Source organism: Amblyomma americanum, chromosome 6, assembly GCF_052857255.1.
Source record: "Amblyomma americanum isolate KBUSLIRL-KWMA chromosome 6, ASM5285725v1, whole genome shotgun sequence".
Lineage (NCBI taxonomy): Eukaryota > Metazoa > Arthropoda > Arachnida > Ixodida > Ixodidae > Amblyomma > Amblyomma americanum.
Genome location: NC_135502.1, coordinates 124298509 through 124318433, shown reverse-complemented (window position 1 = coordinate 124318433; position 19925 = coordinate 124298509). Strand labels below are relative to the sequence as shown.

Below are 19925 nucleotides of genomic sequence, written 5' to 3'. Positions count from 1 at the left end.
AGTCGCCTGATTATGTGCTCTTCATATTTACTTAGGGTTTTGTGAGGAAGAGGATACTTCCTTCTTGTGATCTTATAGTACTCCGTAATTTCTGCGTAGCTTAGTAAAGGTGAGGGGTTTCAACTATGTCAGAGAGAGGCTGCGTGCCCGATGCTCGGAGGAGGAGAGCTCGAGCAGCTGTGTTGGCCGCCTCATTGCCCGTCGTTGAGAGGTGCCCTGGCGTCCAGAAGATTTGGATGTTGGAAGGATTAGACCTTTCCAAAATTTCCCAACACGGAGCGCCAACGCGGCCTCTGAGGTAATTGCGTACCGCTGCTTGTGAGTCGGACATAACCGTTGCCTCGCTGTTCTTTGATATCGCTAGTGCGATAGCTGCTTCTTCAGCCGATGTGGTATCCACCACTTGGATAAGGCTTCTTGCAATGATATCCCCCCGGGGTGAAACTGCTGCAATTGCCGCGACTCCGTTAACGGGTCCAGCCGCATCGACGTGGATCGTGTCCTTGTTTTCATCCCAGCGCTTAGAGAGGTGTCTATCTCTGGCTAGTCTCCGTCCTCTATTATATTCCTCATCCATGCGTTTTGTAATGGGGTGAGTCGTAATGTGTGATCTCATGTGCATGGGCATGTCGGTCTTGTCAGCGACTTCCCGGGGTGGACTGATTCTCAGCTTCTGTAATATTTTCCTGCCAGGCTTAGATGTTGAGAGCCTGACAATTTGATTTACACGGTGGGCCTCTATTAGTTCGTCGATGGTGTTATGGATCCCCAGCTGTAGTAAGCGCTTAGTGGATGTGCATAAAGGGAGTCCCAGCGCCGTCTTAACGGCCTTTCGTATAATAACATCTAGTTGGTCTTTCTCCTTTTTGCTGAGCCGTAAGTACGGAGTGGCGTATGTTAGTTTAGAGAGAATGAAAGCCTGAACGAATCTTAGAGCCTCCTTCTCTCTTAGCCCATTTCTTTTCTTGATTACCCGGCGTAGCATTCTAGAGACTTGTTCGGAATAGGCTTGGAGCTGTCTGATTGTAGTGGTGTTAGTGTTGCCGCTGGGTATGATGGCTCCCAGGATCTTGATCTCTTTCTTGATCGGAATGCTCATACCCTGGACCGTAATGGCGACAGAGGGAGTGGACGGCAAAAGCCCCGTATTCTGCCTCTTGGCACGGTCGATCAGGAGTAACTCTGATTTCTCGGGAGAGCACGTTAACCCATGCCTCGCCGCATGCTGGCACACGACTCACTGCTTCCTGAAGCCGGCCTTGAAGTTCCCCTTCATTACCGCTGCAACACCAGATCATAATGTCGTCGGCGTATATAGTGTGCTCAATGCCTTGGATGCGGTCTAGCTTCTCTGGTAGCCCACGCATGGCCAGGTTGAAGAGAAGCGGAGACAATATCGCTCCCTGCGGGGTGCCCTTGGAACCTAGATTGAACGGAGAGGAGGTCCGATCACCAATACTTATTGACGCTTTTCTATTGGAGAGAAAGTCCCTCACGTAATTATATGTGCGGTCACCACAGTTGATGCTGTTAAGCTCATCCAGTTTTCCCTGGTGGTTGACATTGTCAAATGCCCCTTTTATAACGAGCGCAAGGATGGCCTTGACCTGACATCTGCCGGGGTTGTCCAGAATATCCTCTCTGATACGGAGGACAATATCCTGTGTAAACAGCTTTTCTCTAAACCCGTACAGCGTGTCAGGGAGGATATCACTCTTCCTCAGGAGTCGTTTCAGTCGGGCGTTCACGACCCTCTCGAACAGTTTACCCAGACACGACGTCAGGGAGATCGGTCGTAAATGATCAATATCGCATGGCTTATTGGGCTTGGGAATAAATCGCACTAAAGCCAATTTCCAGGAGTCAGGGATCAGGCCCTTGTGCCAGCACTGCGTGTTGAAGTATTTCACTAATTTTCTTAAAGAGATGTCATTCATATTAAAGAGCATCTTGGTGTTTATCTGGTCCGGTCCAGGAGCGGTGTTCATACGCATGACGTCAAGCTCCGCCCTCAGTTCCTCAACCGTTACGTCTTGGTCCATCTCTTCATTGGGAGAGGGTACGAGGATCCCAGATCGAGGAATTTCCGTGCAAGTTCTGCAATGAGGGCTTCGTTGTCCCCTTTATAGCTGTGCAAGGCCTTACAGAGCGTGTCTGATTGCTCTTTCCGGTTTGAGTTCGGCTCGATAAGGGATCTGAGGAGTCCCCATGCTTTAGCCGTGCCCATTTTACCGTTGAGCTCATCACGCAGCTTGAGCCAGTTTTGGTTAGCGAGGTTATGTGCGTAGTCATCCGCTTCTTTGGTGAGTTCTGCAATCTTGGTCTTCAGCTTGCGATTTAACTTTTGCCTTTTCCACCTCCTTGTCAGAGGTCTCCTGGCTTCCCACAGATGTAACAGGTGCGGGTCAACTGCCGGAGTTTCCTCCGTGGTGTTCGCTGTCGTAGAGTGCCTGGCGACGGTTTTCATCTGCAGCGCTGTCCATGCCTCAATATCTGTGATATCTTCGTCCGGGAGACGTGCGAGTTTTTCCCTCCACTTGTCCCAGCTCACAATCTTAGCCTTGCCAAATGGTTTCCGACATTTAACTCCCTGAACAGTGCAGGAGACGATGAAGTGATCACTGCCCAGGGACTCGCCAGTGTTAGACCAGGTGGCCTGCAGGCAGTTTTTCACAAGCTTGAGATCTGGACAGGTGTCTCTGCTGACGCTATTACCCGCTCTCGTGGGTTGCAGGGGATCCGTTAAGATTGTGAGCCCTTCTACGTTATCTCAAGGATCCTCCTACCTTTCGGGCTTTAAAGTGATATCCCCATGCTTGATGGGGCGCATTGAAATCACCGGCTATGACGAGGGGGTCCTTACCTGCCCTCTTGATAAAATTATTAAATAGCGTGGCTATCTGACGACATGAGTCCCTGGGGCGACTGTACGCGTTCAGTATGTGCAAACTGCGTTTTCCCCTGTGTTTGGGAAGAATTTCAATGTAAGCATGTTCGATATTTTCGGCTAGCGGTTCTTGCAGCGTTGCGGTAAACTCCTTGTGAACAAGTATTCCTAGGCTATGCTCGTCTTGGAAAGTTTTCTACCCCTTCATGCTGATGACCGTATTTGCTTCTTGAAGTACTATTACAGCAGGTGGCGTCTCCGACGTGTCGATGAAAAATTGAAGGCTTGCTTTTTTCTTTTTAAATCCCCGACAATTCCATTGCCAAATAATTGTTTCCTGTCCCCCATGTGCCATGGTCCTTATTCGTCCTCTTCTGGAAGGGGGTGCCTGTCGGCATATTTGGATTTCCTACTTCTGAAGTTGCACTCGTTGAGTTTCGATTTGAATTCGTCTCGGACTGTGGCAATGGCAGAGTTTATGTATTTCCTAGTGTTGGCGGGCTCGTTTGCGAGCTCGTTTTTTACCATCTGAATAACTTGTAGGATCTTTTTATCCTGCTCCTCTCTGTCAGCCCTCAGCTCTGCAATGACGCGCTCATAAACTGACTGTGAGTTTGGCCGGGCTTCGGGTGTTTTGTCGTGAGTTGTTTGTGACTGCAGCCTGACCAATTTAAGTTCAGCTCGCAACGCCTCGTTCTGTTGTTTTAGCTGAATAATTTCTGCTTTCAGGTCGTTAAACTCCTTAGATATCGCGTTTCCGGGGAGGGATGGAGGCAACCCAGCATAGCCCACCTTTACGATGTGTCTTGAGTCTTCTTGCTTCTCAGAAGACGGTCCGCGTTCTCGGGTGCGTGGCGTCTCCTGTGCCGGTGGATCCGCCTTAGATTCAAAGGAGACCGACCTGGTGGTCCCCTGCTCTTTATGATGTCTTGACTCTTCCGTTCCGGATCGGCCTGTCGAGTTGCGACGTTGACTAGACTTAGATCTTGACCTGGACCTGGACGTAGAATTGGAGGCCGCTCTTCTGGATTCCTTCTTGTCGAACTGCTCTTTTCGGCTGGTGCGTACAGCTGCCGCGTAGCTCTTGCTGGTGACACTGGTTGTCGGTTTTTCTTCCTGATGATTGAAATGCTGATGTTTCCTAGACTTATTTATGGGATCCAGAAACTTTGCTTTGCATTCCCTTGAGTAGGTGTGGTGATTCCCCTGGCATGCCGCACAAGTTGGGGTGCAATCGTGAGCTTCCCCGGGATTCAGCTTGCCACACGAGTCACATTTCGATTCAGCTGGGCTGGGGAAGACGTCCGGTCTATGTCCTTCCCTGCCGCACAGTACGCAAAACGGTCTAGTTTTCCTATAAAGAAAACATTTGCGCTCGATCCACCCGTACGTAACAAAGAAAGGGACTTTGTATCCACTGAACAGTATCACCGCCGAGTTGGATCTGCCGAGCCTTCGGACGCCTAATATTTCGTGGGTTTCTGAGGAAAAGACTTTCTCTAGGTCTCTGTCTGGTGCGTTGGGGTCAATCCCGTGCACCACCCCTTTGCATGAGTCTTGCGGTGTTCTCACGTAGGCATTGAGGTGGTACTTTTTCCCGTCTAGGTTGATGTGATCGATCGTCGCAAGTACTGCGGCGTCTTCGTCATGGGAAGTTGCCACGATGATGATGTTTTGCTCTTCAATAACTCTGATGTAAGGTTTGGCGCGTAGCGTGTTGCCACGTAACGCGTTTTCGAACGCGACGTTAAGTGGGTGTACACTCCCACCCCACATTTTTAGGTCCAAACGGTCGTTCGGCTTGATAATCACTTTAAATTCATACTTGTCGAGGTCAGGCAGTATCGGGGCCTTTTGCGGCTCGTGGGATCCGCTGCTGGTGACTTCGGGTCGTCATCGTATGCCTTCGGAGCCCAGTGCCCTTGTGCACGCTGTCCTGCCCTGAGGTATATCGTCTTACATCCAGGTTCTGGCTGTGAATTATCAAAGTTCCCCTCGCCTTGTTTGCTGCTGCTCGGAGCACTTCCGAATCCTCCAGACTCGGGGTCGTAGCCATGGGTGTGGTCCACATCCATCGTCGAAGCCGTAGCGGAGTAGCTGCTCGCTGGTCAGGCCGAACGCGGCAACCGACGCCGGGCCCGGTGCCGAAGTGCTTGCGAGGCTTAGCGATCCCACGTTTTGGCTTGGGCTTTAAAGTCCCGCTTAATGCCAAGAAAGTCACTTCTTGGGATAAAAGCGTATCCACGAGTAGTCCTCGACGTTATACGTCTGATCCGGACAAAAATGTGGAACTGCGAATGGATCTTGCGCGCACAGGATGAAAAATCCACGGAGCGCAGACAAGCTGCGTCCGCTCAATCCTATCGCCAGCGTTCAATCCCAATATTCGAGGACGGCAGCATCTTCAAGGCGGTACTGTCCCTATGGGAAGAGTACGGCTGCTCCGACGCCGGAAAGCCTAAAGGGACCACGCCAATCAAAGGAGGCTGGCTCGGAAGAGGCGGCCATGGCTTCCCAGGCTGTGGAGCGACCAGAACATGGACACGACCACCCGTCCAGCGAGACCCCATCGCTCAGTGGGGCTGAGTCAACGATCGTGGATGGTGACGAGTCAGTGGCCGATATGGCTGACGTGGACAACGAGGGCTACAAGTTGGGGAGTCATCGCAAGCAAAGAACGGTAGGGATCCCGGTAGTGGTTGAGCCCACAGAAAAGGGGGTTGATTTAAGGGAGAAGAATCCCGTCTTACTTTTCGCGGTCATTCAATCACTGCTGGGATCAACTCCGCTTCGAAGTCGGTTCACCATGCACGGGGCTCTTCAGCTGGATGTATCGACGGAAGAGCAGGTTGACAAGTTCCTGCAGAGCTCTCAGATTTTTGGCATCACAGTTAACGTGCGGTTGCCCCATTCCTACGTGAAGAACACCTGTGGTATTAAGGGTGTACCAAAGTGATATTCAGAACGCGACCTACTTGATTATTTGAATCCACAAGGTGTGCTGCACGTGAAACGACTTCTGCGTCGTTTCGAGTCTCCAGGAAAAGAATGGGCTGCGAAACCAACCAACTCGATCGTGTTGACATTCGCTGCCAACTCAGAGCGTCCCGAAATAATTGATCTTTGATTCACAAAACACGCAGCCGCAGATTTCACTGAAACTCCTCCACGGTGTTTTCGATGCCAACGGTTTGGGCACGTGGCCAAAGTTTGCACAAAGTATTGACGCTGTAAGCGGTGCGGAGGCGACCACGACTTTAAAACCTGCAAGGCAGATTTGGCTTGCGCCAATTGCGGTAGTGATCATTCAGCGAGTTTCGGAGGCTGCCCCTTCCGTGTGAGCGCTCTGCACCGTCGGATATCCTTTATTGCAGGTCCAAAAACCCCACCGACTGGAACGCCTGTCTCAGGATTAGACGAGTTCCCAGTGTTGGAGTCTGATGTTGTTGCGTTGCCCAACAATGTCCCTAAGAGACCTGGGTCCAGCAAGACGCCAAAACCCAGTGCGCACGAGTCGGCTGTTCGATCTCCAGCAAAAAGTGTCCATGTTCCTGAGCGGCCGGATCACAGCCAGACTCCACGGCAAGGGGGACCCTCATATGCACAAGTGACAAAAAAACCAGCTACTGCGGCCAAGAGTGTGTCCCCGTCGGCACCTTTGGTCGATGTAGTGAGTGCGTCGCGCAAAATGAGCTAAAAAATCAAGGTATGTCTGACCTTCTTCATGTTTTGTTTGGGGCCCTGTGTTCACATGTTCCAGCGATGGCGCCTGGTAACCTGAAAAACTTTCTACAGCTGGTGCTTTATTGTGGCTCCCTAATTACAACCTTCGCAGCAAACTTTCTTGCGATCTAAAATGGATGGTGTCAAACCTCATGGATCTCATATGCACTGAAAAGTGCCGTTTATATTGCAGTGGAACTGCACTGGGATTTTAAGTCGGTTAGCTGAACTAAAACTATTCTTGAAAGAGACTTGTGTTTCAGTATTCGCCCTGTCAGAAGCCTCTCATGGCCTGCCAAGCGGGAGATGGTTGACTGGGTATGTCGCCCCTAAAAACTGCAGCATAAAGTCATTTCCTGCATGAAGTGCTGCGCTTTACATAAGAAGGGAAATTCCACATGTTTCTCTAAGCGTTGCCGATCTTTGCACGGATGACATTGAGCTGGCGGCTGTGAGAATACAGCTCGGCTCTCGAACCCTTTCTATTGCATCCGTGTACGTGTCTCCGCGAAAGAAGGGAGCATTGGATTTGTTTCTACAGCAGCTCTGCGACCGCTGCCCAGCTCCTACAATTATCTTCGGTGATTTCAACGCCCATCATGTCGTCTGGGGTGACACGAACACGGATTCCCTAGGACGCAAACTCGAAGACGTTATTGACAGCTTTGACCTATGTGTTGCCAATGACGGAAGCCCCACTTTCTTCCGGCCTCCAGCCTCAGCAACAGCTGTAGACCTGACACAGCATTCACCTGACGTCCGCGTGAGTTGGTCAACAGCGCCTGACTGCATGGGAAGTGATCACTTTTCGACTTTTGTGTTTGCTGCCGACTTTCGTGTGCATGGTCCTAAAATTGGCAATGCGGTCAACTGGGACAAGTACACAGAGCACCTAGAACGTGTTTCTGGTGATTTTGTTGACAAAATAATTTCTAGTAAGCTAGCAGCAACTACGGCGGTCAAGTTACCTGATCATTTTCCGGCTCAGGAACCTTTGTGCAGCGAGAAGGGCGGAGCGCCAACTCGTGCGGAAGAAGAACGACAGGCAACTGAAGACGACCTTCAATAGGCTGAATTCTGCTATTAGACGGCACACGAATAAGCTGTACACGTCGCAATGGGCCTCATTCTGCGCTAGTTTGACCGTGTTCTCACCGATGACGAGAATAAGCCGAGTTATTGGCAGCCTTGCTGGAGAATCTCGCCCTTCGAAGCCTTTTGAAGCTCTTGCAATACGCAAGGAAAAACCTAGTGCGTGCTTGGCAGAGGAATTTGCAGACGCACTCGTACGTGCTAATTCCGGAATTGATATATATACACCACCTGCTTTCTCCAGGTCTATCATGGACGTCCCGTTCACACTTCGTGAGCTCCAGACTGCGCTCAGTGGCCTGCGGCGCCGGTGTGCACCAGGTCCCGACGACATCACCACACAAATGCCGAATAATCTGCCCTTGCAACTCAGAAATGAGCTCCTCAACTTCATCAATCGAGTTTGGGAGACTGGCGATGTTCCTCCGTCATGGAAGGTGGCACATGTAGTTCCAGTACTGATCCCTGGCAAAGACATGACAGACTTTGCCTCGTATCGCCCTGTGTCATTGACCTCCTATGTAGCTAAGTTGACGGAGAAGCTGGTAAATGAACGCTTATCGTGGTGGCTTGAGGACAGCAAGGCACTGCCAACATGTATGACAGGATTCCGCCGAGGCCTTAGTGCCCAAGATAGCGTCTTAGACTTGGTCAGTTACATTGAAGACCAGAGAGTTTACGGCCTTTCCACATTAGCCATTTTTCTTGACGTTGCGAAAGCTTACGTCAGCGTGCTTCAGAGCTCAATTCTAAACAGTTTTCAAGACATGGGCATACAGGGCCATATGTTAAGATTCATTTACAAGTTTATAAGTGATAGCGTAGTTCGTGTACGGTTAGGGAGCACGTTAAGCACCGAAAGGGTTCTATCACGAGGTGTGCCTCAAGGAAGTGTTCTTTCCCCCACGCTCTTTAACGTCGTAGTGGCTGGCCTTCCTGATTCTTTGAGAAAGGGTTTCAGGAAGTGCGTATGTCACTTTATGCTGAAGACATCTGTATTTGGATTACTGGCTACCAACACAAGCGATTAGCCCTGATAGCTCGACAGGCTCTACTTTCGGCACAAGCTTACCTTCAAGGTGTGGGGTTGTCTCTGTCAGTGGAAAAATCCGGCTTTATTCAGTTTCCAGGTGTAGGAAGACGTCAAGCGCGGTTGAAGATAGACCTCGGTCACTCTTGCATCCGTCAATTCAACCACACGCGTTTCTTGGGCGTCATTATTGACTCCCGTCTACAGTGGCGAAAAGCTGTAGACGCGATTGTCTCATCTATATCTTCTCGTCTCAATGTGATCCGTAGAACTGCACGTGAGCAATGGAGAAACCATCCTTCTTCAATGGTCAAAATTCATGAAGCGCTGGTGGTCAGTCGCATAATGTATCAATTACCTTTAATTTCCCCTTCGGCATCACAACTTGAACGTCTCGAAGTTGTCCACAGAAAGGGCCCAAGAAGAGCCATTGGAGTTCCCCAGGCGGCTGCGAATAAGGCAGTACTTCATGAGTCCCTATCGAAACCTCTTAGCCTTATCGCTTCTCAGAGTATACTAATGCATCTTGACCGCCTAGGAGAGACGGTAGCTGGGCGACCCCTTCTCCAGCGGCTCTGCAAGAGATATGAGTCGAAGGCTTACTTGGCACTCAATACTCTTAGTTCTTTAGGCATTAATGTCCGAAGGCAAAGGAAACGGTTGAAACCCCCCTGGTCTTTTCCGACCCCCGACTGTAAGGTCACAGTTCCCCATGTGAGCGCGAAGCGCAGCTCTCCTTTGGCAGCAACGCGTTCGCTTGTGCTTGAACACTTGGAAACAGAGTATGCCTGTCATCTTCAAATTTTCGCGGATGGTTCTGTGGACAATGTCAAACAAGCTAGCGCAGCGGCTTTTTACATTCCTTCTTTGGACATTAAGTGGCCCGTACGCTGTACTGCTATCGTATCCTCCACAACGGCTGAAAGTGTTGCTAACGAGGCGGCTTTACGGAAGTTAGGGTCTTGTCCGGCTCAACTTGTTGTCATCCTGATTCAAAATCTGCCCTTCAGAGGTTAGAGTGCGGATTCCCCACTGACGCCTTGTCTATAGGCTCTCTGCGCTTGGTGCAGAGTCTGCACAGCAGAGGCTTTACTATACATTCCCAATGGGTGCCCTCTCACATAGGAGTCAATGGTAATGAGGTGGCAGACAATCTCGCCCATAAAGCTCTCTCAAGGATTCCATCAAAAAATGTACCTCAAGATGGAAAAAGTCTCTGCAGGTAAACGATGCTGGATCACTTCAGTACACTGTGGAGTGCGTCCCACAAACCATGTGTGACCAAGGGACTGAAAAGATCTCAGGCGACCCTTCTACATCGAATTCGCACGGCCTCTGCTCGCACTCCTGCATGGATGCATAAGACCGGCATAGCATCGTCTCCGCTCTGCTCTTCATGTGGTGTGTGCGGGGATATCGAACATTATATTACGTACTGCCCAGAGTACAACGCGGAAAGGCATGTGATGTTCGCTTCCTTCAAGAAGACAGGAACCCGTCACAGCACAGTTCAGGACATTGTCTACCCGAGAGGAAACCAGACATGCAGAAGGGAGGCTGCACGCCTTCTTTTAACATTTCTACAGGACACAGATCTTGTTTTTAAATGGTGACAGCAGGAATGAACTATGGGCTACTGTGATGGAATGTGTGCGTACATGGTGTCTTCCGGAGTGGACTAACTTATACTGTGAGTGAATGTGTGTATGGATTGTGGCACTACAATGGCCTATATTCTACTGTGACTGAATATCTGCATAAATGGTGACTTCTGGAGTGGACTGTGATGTGGACTGTGTGGATTGCTTGTGTGCACAGATGGTGACTACGGGAGAGAATGTGTGGTATTATAAGAGACTGTGCGCGTAGCGGTGTAGATGCCCGAGGTTTCAGGACATTGTTAATATTGAAGGGACGCTACGAAGGAGCAATTGCCGGCAGATAAAGCAAGGCCAACCCCACCTGTAGCATTTAACACCTTAACTCAAAATCCTTTAGTGCGGTGTTGCTGCTTGTGCCACTAATGTGTGGTTAAGATGGTGAATAAGTACACGTTTGTGATTGTTAAATGCTGGAGACACTGGGGGGCGTTTCGGCGGCATCCCTCTGGTTCGACGCCTTTCCGCAAAGTCTCCGGCGTCTTAGACAAGGAGAACTACATATGCTTTGGCAGGAAGTAGCGTAGTCGTTAGCACGCTCGGCTGCGGATCGGAAGGATGATGGTTCGAATCCCACCATGTAAAAATATTTTTTTGTTATCGAGTTGCTGAAGAGTGTGATTTCCGATGGGCAGGCTCGTGGCCGCGAGTATGATCCAGTAAAGGCTTTCGCCTCAATAGCAGGGTGGAAGGAGAGCATAAGTTGTGTCCAACCGCCGCAGACGCACTCTGCATCATGGTCTCAGACTCAGCGCTCTCAGGCTGTAGCGTCAGTGCCGGACGCTTAATCGAGCGTCCATGTTAAGCGTGCAGACTGCGCTACTTGTAGCAGGGCTTGTTGCATATTTAGGAAAGACGCAGGGGGTCAAAAATACAAACACGGACGCAGTGAGGGAACGGGACAGCGCTCGCACCTACATCTCTCCCAGAAATGGATTCTCTTGATCGCTGCATATCGCTGCACCTGGAAATATGACAAGAGAAAGTCTGCCGCAAATGCCGACGCGCTTTCAAGCATTCCATTGCATAAAGAACACCGTGCCAGTTACTATATCCAGCTTTTCTCAGCGACACAGCTCTTGCCATTATAAGAGGAAAAGCTATCAAAAAGAAACTAAAAAAGAACCTGCATTAAACCTGCATTACCGAAGGTCATGCGTTACACGCGGAACGGCTGGCCCTCAAAAGTACGCGAGGAGGAACTTGCACCGTACTGTGCAAGACGTCACGAGCTGTCTGTTGACCATGACTGCAGTACGTGGTGCAACCGAGTTGTTGTTCCGCGCTCCTTTCCACGCTCAATATTGAAGCTCTCGCATGAAGGTCACCCGGGACCAACTCGAATGAAGCCACGTGTGGTGGCCGGGGCAGACAAGGAAATTGCGAGCATAAATTATGGAGAGGCATAAAAAAGAATAAAAATAAAAGAGCCTCTGCCTGCGCCTCAAGTATAGCAGGCTTAAACCAATAATAAAATCAATAAACGGGGCCAAAGCCAAAGTAAATTTAAAGTGAAAAAAAAATCGTTAGCAACCACTAGCAAAACGGCAGCCCAGGCAGCGGGCATGATCAGTGGGCGTTTTTTCACGATCCAAATTATGATTATGTAGATAGAATGCATATATAATGTCTAAAGAAATCTTTCTTGAAGATCCTTCATTATACAAAAAATACAGGTTGCAATGCTGTCAAGTTTATGACGTCTTGAAGTCCTAAGTTCTCTTGCATAGTCTTCAGGAACATAAGACTTCTTTTCCGATGTGGGACAATGGCTTCGTTGAAACCCTCGAGCCGTAGCACCTGCGCTTCCAGGCTTGATGACCCCACAATTAGTTGTGGTAGTCCTACTATTCTCACACTGGAGCTGTAAAAATGATATCTAAGAATAGATTAGTTCCCCCGACCCCCTAATGAAGTTAAGAAAAATATTCTATCTTCAAATTTTAGGATTTCTAAGGAGAAATGATGCCCTCAAAAGCGAGCGAACACGCACCGGCTCTCAACCCAAGAGTCCCAGCCATCATCCTCCTGGTTTTGTTTTGACTAAGAACCCACAAAGCTTAGTAGCTATTAATCTTTCTATAGGGGCCAGGCCCATGTGACTCCATTTTTTATTTTTTAAAGTCTTCCCTAACTCCTCCTCCCTTCACTCATCTAAGTCACTCTTATAACTGTACATTTCTCTATATCACTTACGCAACAATATATATATATATATATATATATATATATATATATATATATATATATATATATATATATATATATATATATATATATATATATATATACATCTGTACACACATACCTATACACAATTTTTTTCGATTCTTCTTTATTCGTATCCTGCCTCCTACTAGGGATATAGATTCTCCTTTGTATCCTTCTGCGTATAGGTTTGAAACTCTGACTCCACTGACCTTCCACCGGCAGCCCCTCTTCCCTTAATGGCCATGAAAAAAGAAAAAATAAGGCACGGGATCGGTGGATATAAAGCAGAGCTCTGGATAGGCCCAGCCCGCAGCTACACTGCCTGCGTCGCCGGGGTGGCTTCGCCTAGGGGAAAAGCCATTCGCCTCCAGTCTTTGTTGTTTGGGCACATTCTTATTTCTCAGCTGCCAAGACAGGGGTATGCTTCCCTGCTCGATATATTTTGATGTAAACTTGTGCAGCTCTGACTGTGTGCCTGTGTCCTTCTATATACAGCGACCCTCGTTGGGAGGACGTTTAGTTAGGCGCAGCACCTACACTTTCTACTTTTTGGCTTGCCCTGTTGAATGGACCTTGGAATTTCTTTTTTTTTGATGAAACATATATTTCTTCTTTCCAACAGAGATGCCCAGAGCAGCAAAGTATTACTATCGCCACTTCCGTTATCCTGGATATCTCGTTCTAGTAAGAGATCTGTTGGGGCTGGTTCAGTTATGAGGTCACAGTGCCACCATGTCCCAAGAGGTCCCTATGGTGAGCTGATTGCACCTACAGCTAGGGGTGGGAACACCCATTCTCAACTGCGATTGATCCCGGGCAAATTTTACCTCTGTCATGAGTGTACTTCCAGTGCTGCCGGCTTATATTTTGCCATTTAAAAGAAAATGGGAGGGGGTGGCCGACTGTAGAGGGAACAGTGCGAGAGTGTGCAAGGTGCCAGCTGAGTTCGAATGCCGCTCCACGCCTGCCCATAGCATCATGGGAATTGCCGACTTGGCGCTGCCAAAGGATACACCTCGATTTTTCGTACAGCAAGCCAAACGGTTACAGTTTCTTGCGGATGCGTACTCTCTTTGGGTGTTGAGGTCATCTGCATGACTTCCGAAAAAACTATAGAAAAGCTGCGTGCCATTTTGCGCATCTTTTGGTCTACCAGAAGTAGTAATAACAGAGAATGGGCTTCAATTCGTCTCGAAATAATTTGCGACGTTTCTGTCAGCAAATGGATAAGCCACAAAACAACGCCACCCTATCAACCAGCGTCACATTGCACCGCAGAACGCATTGTTGGGACTGATACGAGAGGCCTGCAAAAGTACATGCACAATGGAGAAAATGAGGGCTTGCAGAGGTATACTCAGCACCGCATCGATCAGTTCCTTTTCCGCCACAGGAACACGCCACGTGCAGCAACGGGAAAGGCACCAGCGGTGCTGTTCCTCTCATGGGCCCCAAGAACATGCCTGGTACTGCTACATGCTCAGCTTAGTGACCGCGTGGATAAATAAATGGCGGACTTGCCTCACCCAGATTCACTGCGGCGTGAGTTCAAAGAGAGAGACAGAATGAGAGTGAAGGAAATCTGACCTGGTGATCCTGCATGACTTGTCGGCATCATTGTCGGAAAGATTAGAGCTTTAAGGTACCTCGTAAGCATCGACATCGAACAACGTTTTGTGCACGGTGACCACCTGGTAAAGACTACGTTTGCTATTCCTGATTGTGGAGTGCTTCGTCACCCTGTTTCCTTCCCCAGGCGTCAGCACTCAGCTTGCGCGGAAACCCCTTGGAGTCCCTCATGCAGCTCCAGAACCCAAACGAGTTCGAGAGCCGCACCGCGACCAGATAGAGACCGGAACCGCAGGAGGAAGCCCCGGACGAAAGCCTGCTGGGATATGCCTTATTAAGCCCCAACGCAGTTAGCGAGCCGAGCGTGGAACAACCAGACCAATGTTCAACGTTTCCGGTACGACGAAGATCAAGGGACGGACGGCAGCGAAAGCGCTGGGGATATGATTAAATAGAAAAAATTAAAGAGAAAGGAGCTGAAAAGATTACCGTCAATGCAGATGAGTGACTTCGCTGTAAAAGCAGCGCGCTCCATTGAATAAACCCAATTTATTCCCCGGCTCTTGGCGAGCGTGTCTTTGCATATCTGCAAGGTGCATTTACTGCACAATTGCGCGTCTCTGCAGGGTACACCGTGCATGGGATTGGATTGGAAAACATTTAATTCGTCAGAAAAGGCAGAATGCAGACGATCCGTGCTAGGTGGCTATCAGTCCACGGCTGAACAGCGACCTCGGTAGCCCATACAATGACCCGGGTTTGAACTCCCAAGTCTGAGCTGACCAACACGGCCTCCCACTGCTCGAGAGTAGGAACCTGTATTAAAGATTTCGGGGGCGGCTCCTCTTTACAATTCCACAATAGGTGATCATAAGCGGCTAAGTCACCACATAATGTACATGCAGGGTCGTTTTCACCGGGGTAGAATTTTTACAACAGGTAAGGCGTCATGAAGGATCGCGTCTGGAGTCGCCTCCAAGTGGTCTCCTGCTCCTTATTAAAGGCTTTGTCTGGAAGAGGGAATATCCTCCTTTCAACTTTAAAATGATTAGTAATATCGTGAAAAGATGATAGCCCGTCCTTCGAAAAACTCTCAGCAACGACAGCGTCCTCTGCTCGGCTGACGAATCCTCGAGCTGTTATGTGTGCCGCTTCGTTACCAGGGTTCCCCGAGTGAGCCGGGATCCATATCAATTCAATAAATCTAAGTCTTTGGATTGACCCAATATGCTCATTGCTGCCTGAGAAATTCTGCCCCTCGCATAACTGCGTATGGCAAATTTAGAGTCGCTGAGTATGGTAGTAGCTTCTGTGTTAATGATAGCAAGGGCGATTGTTGCCTCTTCTGCCGTTTCCGAGGATTTCGTTATGGTAGTGCCGGAGACTATCAGTCTATCTTGCGTATCCACCGCCGTTAGTGCGAACGCTTGTTTCTGGGGATATTCTGCGGCATCTACATATACTGCATGTTCATCTTGGTTGTATATGTTGTGTAGAGCTTTTGCCATAGCCCTTCTTCTCCCCTCGTAGTGAGCAGGATGCATATTCTTAGCTAGTGGCTTAACTCTTATTACACTTGGAGGAACTTATTTACGAATGGTTTCGAACGGTGGACCGTTCTTCATGAGGGTAAGATAATTGTGAACACAAAGGTCCGCGTTTTCGGAGGACCGAATGCCCGTGGAGAGGAGAAAAACGCTCTCCTTTGAGCAAACAAACAGATCACGCAAGAGACAAACAGCGCGCGACCAGACTCCTCCCTTTGACTGAGGGAAAGGAGGGGGGCTGAAATGAACAGATGAAAAAATAGAAAAAAGGTTGGAGGGAAAATAGGACTAAGCGGAGGTTAGAGACACCTGGGGAGGAGAGGGGGAGTTGCCCTCAAGGAATAAAGGCACCGAGAAGAATTATTATTGGGTGAAGCTTCCTTCGCCGGAAGCGTGAGGTTCCAACACGAGGCGAGAAAATATCATAAACAAGGGAACTGCAAGAAAAGAACAACAGAAAACAACATTGCGCGCATATGCATCAGAGCGCGATGCGCTCCACACGGGTGCAGCTGTTAACAGTTAAAATGTAAGTTACGGCTGCGGTGCGGCCGGCCAAACTTGAATTGTGACAGTAGTAACGTAGTATACATGCTCGAGTGTGGCGATTGTCAGATGCAATACATTGGCCAAACCGAGAATTCTTTCCGAATTAAATTCAACAACCAACGCGCGCACACCAGATCCCTTCCTCTCCTCCCCCTGTCGAAACACGTTCGCCAGGAAGGTCACGAGTTTCACAAACTAAAGGTTACGCTGCTACAGAGCGGCTTCCGAAATACCCGTGAGCGTGAGCAACGAGAATAATATGTTATATGTAAGTTTAATACTGTGCAGGCCGGTATGAATGAGAACCCTGGTACTCTCTCCACACTTCAGAGGTCAGAGTCCTAGCTCTACTGAAATTCACAGCACCTGACTGCATCGCCTGAGGTCATGCCAATTTGCGTGCTTGCTTCCACATGCCGCCCTTCTCCCGCTGCCATTATTTCTTGCTCATGACCAGGGATAAAGACAAACTATTGTGACTGCAAATCACACTGCCTATTCCCCCCACCTCTTCTTTTTATATTTTTATTTTTATTTCCTTAATTTTTCCCTGCTTCGCATATAGTAGAGCGCGATGCTTCATATAGGACAGTAACCCATTGCAATAACGGACACTTGGGCGATTTCGTGTCTTCGTTCCCCATTTTCTTTCTTTTACGCTCCTCTCTCTCAGGTTCTAGGAAGGAGCCCTTTTTGTCTCCGCAACGGAACGCGGGGCGGAGGCGCCCTTCTGACGCGAGGCAGCGCGGAGACATTTGCGCTTTGCGGCGCCCGGCTGCGGGATCGGGTTTCTGCGGGGTGTTCCGTCTCGTGGATGAATGAAGCCCTTCCCAGATCACCGATCGACGAGGTCAGGAAGAAAGGTGAGATAACGGATCGAGCAGCGCCGATCGGATAAAAATTGGAAGAAGCAGATGGAGATAATGGAGAGAGGCTGCGGGTGACAGAGAGCTTGAAAGAAAAGATAAACGCAGGGATGCCGCCCGCTGCTCGCTATGCCAGCTGCAAAGGCCATCGGCCACGTGAGCCTGTGTAATCGGTTCTGTTTTTTCTCTCCCTCCTCAGCGGCTGCAGCTCGGAAGCGAAGTGCTAGGCGTGGGGGAGCTGAGCCAAGATTTTCACTGCGCGTTTCCAGAGAAACAAAATAGCGAACCTAAAACCTCCGCAAGGGGATGGTGCAGCAGCTGTCCTTTTATTAACCATCATAGGCGGGCAACCTCATGAGGTTGCGACCTCACTAGGTCCACCTCAACCTCACGGAGTGAGGTGAAGTTGAGGTAATGTCGGCGGCAGCTCAAAATTTTTTGATGTCTGCAAAACTTACCTCAACCTCACGCGTGATTTTCCGGATGAGTGAGGTCGTACATTGGTAAGGTCCGATTTTTAGTTCGAGGTTTTTCGCAGTTCAAGCGCCCCTCTGAGGGGCTCAGTGATGCTTTGTGTTCGGTTACCCCGCTTCGAAAAGCTGATGCCGCAGCCCACTCATAGTTTTCGGGACTCGACCGTAATGTCTTTTCAGTCGCTGCGCTCCCTCCAAGCCTTCTAATTGGAAGGAGTATGTCTATACTGTGGCAGTGAGCCCCACCTCCCCCTTTGGCATACAGGCTGCCTGAGAACGGGCTGGATGCTTGAGCGCGAAACATGTAACTCACGTCTACCCTCTAGCTTTGAGCGCCTGATGCCGCGAACAAAAATGTTCAACCCAACAAGCAGTGAAGGAGCTCCTCTGCGAGCGGATGGTCCAAGCCGAGACTGCTTCGTCACGTTCATGCCCGGTACATGCTCTTACGTCACGGATCATGCTTTGATTTCGAGTGAAGGGAACCCTGCTGTACATTGCACGGCTACGCGATGTGCTGGTCACATGGTTTGTCACGTGGTTGGTCACGTGGTGCGGAGAGTGGGCTAGGAGACAGCGAAAGCGGCAGCATGCTGATCCGCTTCTTATTCTTCACGCAGTTCTGCGCCTGCCTCGCTGGTGCCTTCGTCGGGACTACAGCGGCGCCTTGTTTCCTTGCGCTACGGACTTCAGTTCCATCGCCATCACCAATCCTACACGTGGATGACCTCTGTGCGAGCGTGGACTGCCCTACCTTTCCTGTAAAAGACAGCACGGGTGTTCCCTCCACTGCGCAACCTGGCCGAGCATCTCCCTTCGACGATGTCATCTTCGATCTACCGGTCATCTTAAAGCCAAGTTCTGTGACGTCACCCACGGATCGTATAAAAGAAATGCCTACACAGCGGTCTGCCAGTGGGCTAGGAGACAGCGAAAGTGGCAGCATGCTGATCCGCTTCTTATTCTTCACGCAGGTACGTTTTCTTGAAAACGCACGTTGCGTCCGCTCTGATCACAGATTTTTGATGCTGTTTCCTCGCCCACACAATCGCGGTTTTCGTTATGTGTCTGTATCGTTGTACTCACATCTTGCTTACTGAATTGCTAGTGTTCTCTTAAGCGGAGATGTGGAAACTAATCCTGGACCCTCTCACAGCAATCCCGGTTCAAAACCAGGCACACGTTCTACATCTTCTTCCGTTAATGTTCAAGTAGCAAGCACTGATGACGCTTGCTCCACTTCCAATCAGCCAGCTATTAATGAAATGCTTGCCGAATTGCTTGCGGACCAGAGAAAAATGGCCGAAGATATTGCAGATATAAAACGTTTCCAGCAGAGAGTGAACTCTCGTTTTGAGGCACTTGAATCACGAGTCTCTGCTCTTGAGTCAAGCTCGCCGACCTCGAACGGCGACGCAAGCGACGGGGCCGTGCAACGCCAGTTGAATTCGTTGTCTGAGGTTGTTAGCAAGCTTGCTTCAAGAAATGATGAGCTGGAAAACCGTTCTCGCAGAAATAATCTTATATTTCACGCTCTTGCTGAAGAAGATGAAGAAACTAACAAAGCTCTGTTCATTGCGGTGACTAAGGTATTCATCGATAACCTTCAGTTGGATTGTCCTAAAATAGAAGGTATCATCGGCTAGGTAGAAAGCAGGAAGGGTGCCCTCGTCCTGTCATAGTTAAGCTACTTGACTTTCGGGAAAAAACTCAAGCGTTAAAAAATGCTCATAGGCTCAAAAATTCAGGCATTAGCTTATCCGAGGATTTCTCTGCTCACGTTCGATTGATCCGGAAAAAAATATGGGATGCAACGCAATCTTATCGTGACAGTGGCTCGAAGGTTCATTTGCGTTATGACCACTTGTTTATTGATAGCGTGCGGTACAACTGGAATGATGCTGAGAAAATTTTGGTCAAAGATTCGAAATCAACGCTCCCGGACACTGCTGCTGCTAATGCTACTGCTGCCAAGCCACCCGCAGATTCTGATTGACGGGACACCGCCGCCAACCTTCGTGTTCTGAACATCAATGCCAGAAGTTTAGTAAACAAGCTTCCAAATTTTATCTCTTTAATCCTAACTCATTCGCCTGATGTCATTGCGGTCCCCGAAACGTGGCTACACGATGGTATAATTGACTCTGAAATAACTCCTCCAGGTTTCGTTGTAATTAGGGCGGACTGGCAGCATGGGAAAGGAGGCGGTGTCGCTCTCTTCATTAAGTCTAGTCTGAAATTTGTTGAAATTTCGGTCCCTGTCGAAATAGGGTCAAATTGGTGCAAACTCTACGTAGGTAACAAATCATTTGTTATCGGT

General features: G+C 49.3%; 1 pseudogene; it reads left to right on the top strand.

Annotated features, from left to right (window-relative positions):
- The first annotated feature begins 13333 nt into the window (after positions 1 to 13333).
- LOC144095497 (uncharacterized) lies at positions 13334 to 19601 on the top strand (annotated as a pseudogene).
- The last annotated feature ends 324 nt before the right edge of the window (positions 19602 to 19925 follow it).